This window comes from Salmo salar, chromosome ssa14 (assembly GCF_905237065.1).
Source record: "Salmo salar chromosome ssa14, Ssal_v3.1, whole genome shotgun sequence".
In the NCBI taxonomy this organism is placed as follows: Eukaryota; Metazoa; Chordata; class Actinopteri; order Salmoniformes; family Salmonidae; genus Salmo; species Salmo salar.
In genome coordinates this window covers 63,919,183-63,928,278 of record NC_059455.1, presented here as the reverse complement: position 1 = coordinate 63,928,278, position 9,096 = coordinate 63,919,183, and positions in this window count along the sequence as shown.

Genomic DNA, 9,096 nt, shown 5'->3' with positions numbered 1-9,096 from the left:
GTGTCTTTTTATTTTTTATATATGAGTTACACGAGTTTATTATATTCATTTGTCGCTTCAGGGCAATGCCTTTCGCCCTCACCCTCATTAGCTGTACTATATTTGTGAGCAACTTTTCTTTCACCTTGACACGTTTACTGCCGCACTGTTGTGGAGGTGTTAGTCACAGAGAAATGTAAACCTTTTGATTCAAAATTGTATTCTAAAGTTTCACAACTTGGTTAACAATTACTCTGTGCCCTTTTGAGGTCTGTGCAGATGTAACTTTTTATGAATGTGTTGTCTAGGAACCTGAAGTGTAGCAGACACATTCTCCAAGATCAACAATGACAATATTTACACTTTTCTCCTGAACAGCTCACAAAATGCCATCTAGCAAATGACTCTTGACCGCCAATGCGAAATGTCCTTGAATATGGAATGTAGCTATTGTAATAGAAATGCTCATGCAGTAGGAATTGTGTGTGTGTTCCTAACGGTTTGTTTAAATCCCTTAGAATAACCCCATACCATCGGTCTTGGGTGTCATTGTACATCTTCCTCCATTTAAGATTCCGCCCCCGCCCCCCAGATTGTAACATTTTAAAACCCATCCATAAATAAAATAGCTCTCATACTTGTAAGCTAGTAAATATCACGACCAACTAGCTCTTGTTGTTGAAGGCCAGTGAACATCACGACCAACCAAACTTTCATAACCGAGAAGTAAGCTGCACTGAAAGATGCAGTAACTGTCCTAGGAGTTTCCCATGGCCTTAACTTGGAGACTGCCCCCCCTCTACTGGTCATTTATGGTATTGCTTTGAGATTAGTTCAATTAGTGTGTTATGTCCATGTTTAACCAGTAATGTCCACGGGAGACACAAACTCAAGCAAAAAAAGAAACGTGCCTTTTTCAGCACCATGTCTTTCAAACATAATTAGTAAAAATCCAAATAACTTAACAGATCTTCATTGTAAAGGGTTTAAACACTTTCCCATGCTTGTTCAATGAACCATAAACAATTAATGAACATGCACCTGTGGAACGGTCGTTAAGACACTAACAGCTTAGTAGGCAATTAAGGTCACAGTTATGAAAACTTAGGACACTAAAGAGGCCTTTCTACTAACTGAAAAACACCAAAAGAAAGATGCCCAGGGTCCCTGCTCATCTGCGTGAACGTGCCTTAGGCATGCTGCATGGAGGCATGAGGACTGCAGATGTGGCCAGGGCAATAAATTGCAATGTCCGTACTGTGAGACGCCTAAGACAGCGCTACAGGGAGACAGGACGGACCGCTGATCGTCCTCGCAGTGGCAGACCACGTGTAACAACGCCTGCACAGGATCGGTACATCCGAACATCACACCTGCGGGACAGGTACAGGATGGCAACAACTGCCCGAGTTACATCAGGAACGCACAATCTCTCCATCAGTGCTCAGACTGTCCGCAATAGGCTGAGAGAGGCTGGACTGAGGGCTTGTAGGCCTGTTGTAAGGCAGGTCCTCACCAGACATCACCGGCAACAACGTCGCCTATGGGCAGAAACCCACCGTCGCTGGACCAGACAGGACTGGCAAAAAATGCTCTTCACTGAGGAGTCACGGTTTTGTCTCACCAGGGGTGATGGTCGGATTCGCGTTTATCGTCGGAGGAATGAGCGTTACACCGAGGCCTGTACTCTGGAGCGGAATCGATTTGGAGGTGGAGGGTCCGTCATGGTCTGGGGCGGTGTCGCAGCATCATCGGACTGAGCTTGTCGTCATTGCGGCAATCTCAATGCTGTGTGTTACAGGGAAGACATCCTCCTCCCTCATGTGGTACCCTTCCTGCAGGCTCATCCTGACATGACCCTCCAGCATGACAATCCCACCAGCCATACTGCTCTTTCTGTGTGTGATTTCCTGCAAGACAGGAATGTCAGTGTTCTGCCATGGCCAGCGAAGAGCCCGGATCTCAATCCCATTGAGCACGTCTGGGATCTGTTGGATCGGAGGGTGAGGGCTAGGGCCATTCCCCCCCCCAGAAATGTCCGGGAACTTGCAGGTGCCTTGGTGGAAGAGTGGGGTAACATTTCACAGCAAGAACAGGCAAATCTGGTGCAGTCCACGATGAGGACATGCACTGCAGTACTTAATGCAGCTGGTGGCCACACCAGATACTGACTAATACTTTTGATTTTGACCCCCCCCTTTGTTCAGGGACACATTATTCCATTTCTGTTAGTCACATGTCTGTGGAACTTGTTCAGTTTGTCTCAGTTGTTGAATCTTGTTATGTTCATACAAATATTTACACATGTTAAGTTTGCTGAAAATCAACGCCTTTAACAGTGAGAGGACGTTTCTTTTTACATTTTAAGGACACAATATATTTTACCATATTTATCTTTTGTTTGTTTTTAGTCCCTTCTTCCAGCTCCACTCAACCCCTCCCATCTATCTTTGAACACCATCCAGGTTTGATTTCTATTTGCCATATATTTCTCAACTGTGCTGTGATTGTTCACAAAAGTTCTGAACCTTTCTATTCTTGTAGATTCTACATATTGTAAATTAAAGAATGTACTTGGCAGGGAGTCTGGGGGGTCCTCCCATTTTGGAGGGGCATCTAAAGAACATTTCCTGCATGTTTACACAATCTAATATGACCCATGGCCCTTCTAGATAGTTTTTATTTATTTATTTCACCTTTATTTAACCAGGTAGGCCAGTTGAGAACAAGTTCTCATTTACAACTGCGACCTGGCAAATCAGTTTAGAACAAAAAAAGTAAGAAAAAATCCCCACAGTCATTAAGCTAGGTAAGAGATTATTAAATATGTTTAAGTGATTGATAAGGCTGACCTAGATCCATGATAATTGATTGTCTTTAAGACATCCCCTTTATCAAATTTCAGCCAGACCGCCCAGCCAACACGAGCCGCCTACATGCCCGACCCCCACCAGTCTAGTCAATAACTGAACTCTTTCCCCACCACAACTTCCTTCCCATCTTTTTTTTATGTGTTAAGGGAAAGCACACACACACACACCTACACAGAAACAGTACATCCGTCATAGAATTCATATCATAGGGCTAATAGTACTGTAGAGCTCTTTTTACTTGCACACAATATAGCTGGGTCACCCTGTCCTGCACCTAGGGATCCACAGCCATGTAGCACCTCAACCCAACACACCGCTTTAGGATTTTAGTGAACAATTCATTATTGGTTTCAGGTGTGTTAGGGCAAGGCCAGAGTGACAACAGTACAACAAACCCCCAGGGCCAGGACTGAGCAGCCCAGTAGCTAGGGACTGCCCATATAAGTATCTCCCCTGATGTAAGCATGTTTTCAATGCAGACTCCTTTTGTCATGCAGTATTCCATATAAGGCTCTACTGTGCACCATGACAGTGAAGCCTGTAAAGTTAGAGCTGTTTATTAATGACTGTCTGTGTAAAAAGTAGGGGAATTCGATCGGGAAACTGACAGATCAATACAGTTATATTGCCATATGTGATGGCGCCGGCAGAGATTGTCGCCTCGCTTCGCGTTCTTAGGAAACTATGCAGTATTTTGTTTTTTTATATATTATTTCTTACATTGTTACCCCAGGAAATCTTAAGTCTTATTACATACAGCCGGGCTGAACTATTGGATATAAGAGCAATGTCAACTTACCAACATTATGACCAGGAATACAACTTTCCCGAAGCGGATCCTCTGTTTGGACCACCACCAGGGACAATGGATCGGATCCCAGTAGGCGACCCAAAATAACGGCGCCGTAGAGGGGGCAGACGGAGAGCTCTTCTGGTCAGGCTCCGTAGACGGGCTCACCGCTCCCGAGTATACTACTCGCCAATGTCCAGTCTCTTGACAACAAGGTAGATGAAATTCGAGCAAGGGTTGCCTTCCAGAGAGACATCAGTGATTGTAACATTCTCTGTTTCACGGAAACATGGCTCACTCGGGATACGTTATCAGAGTCGGTACAGCCACCTGGTTTCTTCACGCATTGAGCCGACAGAAACAAACATCTCTCTGGTAAGAAGAAGGGCGGGTATGTATGCCTTATGATTAACGAGTCGTGGTGTGATCATAACAACATACAGGAACTCAAGTTCTTTTGTTCACCTGACCTAGAATTCCGTACAATCAAATGCCGACCGCATTATCTACCAAGAGAATTTTCTTCGATTATAATCACAGCCATGTATATCCCCCCCAAGCAGACACCTCGACGGCCCTGAAAGAACTTCATTGCACTCTATGTAAACTGGAAACCACATATCCTGAGGCTGCATTTATTGTAGCTGGGGATTTTAACAGGGCTAATCTAAAAACAAGGCTCCCTAAATTGTATCAGCATATCGAATGCGCGACCCGGGCAGGCAAGATTCTGGATTATTGCTACTCTAACTTCCGCAACGCATACAAAGCCCTCCCTCGCCCTCCTTTTGGCAAATCTGACCACAGCTCCATTTTGTTGCTCCCAGCCTATAGACAGAAACTAAAACAAGAAACGCCCATGCTCAGGTCTGTTCAACGCTGGTCCGACCAATCTGATTCCACGATTCAAGATTGCTTCGATCACGTGGACTGGGATATGTTCCGGATAGCCTCAGACGACAACATTAATGTATACGCTGATTCAGTGAGCGAGTTTATTAGCAAGTGCATCAGTGATGTTGTACCCACGGTGACTATTAAAACCTTCCCCAACCAGAAACCGTGGATTGATGGCAGCATTCATGTAAAACTGAAAGCGCGAACCACTGCTTTTCCGGCGACCGGAAACACGACCGAATACAAACAGTGTAGCTATTCCCTCCGCAATCAAACAAGCTAAGCGTCAGTATAGAGACAAAGTAGAGTCGCAATTCAACGGCTCAGACACGAGACGTATGTGGCAGGGTCTACAGTCAAACACGAATTACAAAAAGAAAACCATCCTTGTCGAGGACAACGATATCTTGCTCCCAGACAAACTAAACAACTTCTTTGCTCACTTTGAGGACAATACAGTGCCACTGACACGGCCCGCTACCAAAACCTGCGGGCTCTCCTTCACTGCAGCCAACGTGAGGAAAACATTTAAACGTGTTAACCCTTGCAAGGCTGCTGGCCCAGACGGCATCCCTAGCCGCGTCCTCAGAGCATGCGCAGACCAGCTGGCTGGTGTGTTTACGGACATATTCAATCAATCGCTATCCCAGTCTGCTGTTCCCACATGCTTCAAGAGGGCCACCATTGTACCTGTTCCCAAGAAAGCTAAAGTAACTGAGCTAAACGACTAGCGCCCCGTAGCACTCACTTCCGTCATCATGAAGTGCTTTGAGAGACTAGTCAAGGATCATATCACCTCCACCCTACCTGACACCCTAGACCCACTCCAATTTGCTTACCGCCCCAATAGGTCCACAGACGACGCAATCACACTGCCCTAACCTATCTGGACAAGAGGAATACCTATGTAAGAATGCTGTTCATCGATTACAGCTCAGCATTTAATACCATAGTACCCTCCGAACTCGTCATTAAGCTTGGGTCTCGACCCCGCCCTGTGCAAATGGGTCCTGGGCTTTCTGATGGGCCGCCCACAGGTGATGAAGTTAAGAAACAACATCTCCACCCCTCTGATCCTCAACACTGGGGTGCGTTCTCAGCCCTTTCCTGTACTCCCTGTTCACCCATGACTGCGTGGCCATGCACGCCTCCAACTCAATCATCAAGTTTGCAGACGACACTACAGTGGTAGGCTTGATTACCAACAATGACAAGAAGACCTACAGAGAGGAGGTGAGGGCCCTTGGAGTGTGGTGTCAGGAAAATAACCTCACACTCATCATCAACAAAACAAAGGAGATGATCGTGGACTTCAGGATACAGCAGAGGGAGCATCCCTCTATCCACATCGATGGGACAGTAGTGGAGAAGGTGGAAAGTTTTAAGTTCCTCGGCGTACACATCACGGACAAACTGAAATGGTCCACCTACATAGACCGCGTGGTGAAGAAGGCGCAACAGCGCCTCTTCAACCTCAGGAGGCTGAAGAAATGTGGCTTGTCACCAAAAACACTCAAACTTTTACAGATGCACAATCGAGAGAATCCTGTCGGGCTGTATCACCGCCTGGTACGGAAACTGCTTCACCCACAACCGTAAGGCTCTCCAAAGGGTAGTGAGGTCTGCACAACGTATCCCCGGGGGCAAACTACCTGCCCCTCCAGGACACCTACAGCAATGTCACAGGAAGACCAAAAAGATCATCAAGGACAACAACCACCCGAGCCACTGCCTGTTCACCCTGCTATCATCCAGAAGGCGAGGTCAGTACAGGTGCATCAATGCTGGGACCGAAAGACTGAAAAACAGCTTCTATCTCAAGGCCATCAGACTATTAAACAGCCATCACTAACATTGAGTGGCTGCTGGCAACATACTGACTCAAATCTCTAGCCACTTAATAATTAAAAATGGAATGTAATAAATGTATCACTAGTCACTTTAAACAGTGCCACTTTATATAATGTTTACATACCCTACATTACTCATCTCATATGTATATACTGTATATATCATCAACTGCATCTTGCCTATGCCGTTCGGCAATCGCTCATCCATATTTATATGTACATATTCTTATTCATTCCTTTACACTTGTGTGTATAAGGTAGTTGTTGTGAAATTGTTAGATTACTTGTTAGATATTACTGCGCAGTCGGAACTAGAAGCACAAGCATTTCGCTACACTCGCATTAACATCTGCTAAGCATGTGTATGTGACCAATAAAATTTGATTTGATTTGACTAATACAACTCACATTGCAGTAAAAAAAACCTCAGAATATCAATCTTGTTTCATCATTTGATTCAGGTCTAGTTCAATAGAGGCAAAAATAATAGCTAATGTAAGCCAACTTTTGGACAGCTCTCTCTCTAATGGTACATCAACTGGCGAAAGCTTGCCAAGTTTATTTACTTCCATACAAACAACTGCTGTTAGCGAGGTGGCTGTTATTACTAGCTATCTGACAGATAACTAGAAGCTAGAGCTGACCTGGCTGTGGTAGCTACTAGCTAGCGTAGCTTATTCATTCACCTCAGTCGAGAGGGGATGAAACATTAGCTAACGTCACATGTCAGTTACAATACTAGCTCAGCACTGCGAATAATCACTTGTTTCGCTTTTGCCAGCTGCATCAGTCAACTAAAGAGTAGAAAGTTTCTCTTCTGCTACCTTTTACAACTCGGTGAAAGAGTGCAACACGAACACACTGAACCATGCTCAACTCTCCCGTGCTGGTCCAGCCAGTCTTCCAGAAGCTTTGCCTTCACACTGCCTGTCAGCCCGCTCTGTGGTGTCAGCGCAGGCCTAAATCCAGTCGGTTAAACACTCCAAACAGCCTACCCGACCTATCGGCAGCGTCTGCATGGTCCTAAGGCACACCGTTGTCCTGTTTTGTATTACATTCCAATGCCAAAACTGGGAGGGACAAAAATGCAATTTCAGAATGTGCCACCACCCCCCCCACCCCACCCCGTCCCTGTCCCCAGTAAGAGTTGCGCCCCTGTGTAGACGTATCTCTTCTTTCCTCTGACTGTCACCTCTAATTAGAGCGCGGGTGGGGCTGGGGGTTGCTTCCCACAAAGGTTGATTGACAGGGCGCTTTAAGCCACCCGCTGGGAGGGTTTGTTGCCTGGCTCTGGGGCGAGGCTGAGGTCAACGTCTTGAGAAGAGATTGAGGCTGGACCCCAAAGAACAAGGCTAATTATCCTTCATTGTGTGTGTCGCTGTAGTACCGACTCTTTTATACTCTCTCTAACTCAACATAGACAGAGAATGTTCTGTGTCAGCTAGTGGGGATAGCAAATACATTAATGTTGCTTTTGTGCAAACAAATACTTGAATTGTGAAAAATGTTGATTTATTTGACAGAACTTCTCTGTGATTGAGGGAACTACAATGAACAAAAATATGAACGCAACATGTAAAGTGTTGGTCCCATGTTTCATGAGCTGAAAAAAAATAACCCAGAAATGTTCCATACGCACAAAAAGCTTATTTCTCAAAAATGTTGCGCACAAATTTGTTAACATCCCAGTTAGTGAGCATTTCTCCTTTTCCAAGACAATACACCTGACAGATGTGGCATATCAAGAAGCTGATTAAACAGCATGATCATTACACAGATGCACCTTGTGCTGGGGATGATAAAAGACCACTCTACGATCTGCAGTTTTGTCACACAACACAATGCCACAGATGTCTCAAGTTTTGAGGGAGCGTGCAATTGGCATGCAGACTGCAGGAATGTCCACCAGAACTGTTGCCAGAGAATTGAATGTTTGTTTCTCTACCATAATCTACCAATGTTGTTTTAGATCATTTGGCCGACTGTCCTACTGGCCTCAGAACCGCAAACCACGTGTAACCACGCCAGCCCAGTACCTCCACATCTGGCTTCTTCACCTGCGGGATCGTCTGAGACCAGGCGGTGGGGTTATGGTACGGGCAGGCATAAGCTACGGACCATGAACACAATTGCATGCACAGAGATACCATGACGAGATCCTGAGGCCCATTGTCGTGTCATTCATCCGAGTACAAAGCATGTTCAATGTACTGTTTCCAGTTAAAGTCATTTTAATCCAGGGTCCCTGCAACCAATTAAAGACACAGACTGCATCAGGCCCTTTTTGTAAACAGGAACTCAGCAGAAACTCAAAGCCCAAGAGTTACTTTGTGTGTGTGTGTGTTTAGGGAGAGAGATTGGCCTGGACAGCATGTGAGCCAGATCTCTGTAATTGGGATTCATTACTAATGTGTCATGAATGGGTGAGCTGCTTTTCTAGCCTGGTTAGACTCACCATTTGAACTCTGCTCACAGTAACAGCGTTGCATGTTAGTGCATGTTTACTGTATGGTATCGCTCTTCTGTGTCAGTGCAGATATCCTCAGTGAGGCAGGGTCACAGAGGGATTAAACTTTCCCACAAAGCCATTCGTTTATGTAATGTGGATATAGGATTTCTGCTATCCTACATGAAGTATTTGTCATGCTCCTAAAAGGGCTCTGAGATAAGAACAGGATTGCAGAATTAGGTGTAATGGGTTATGATG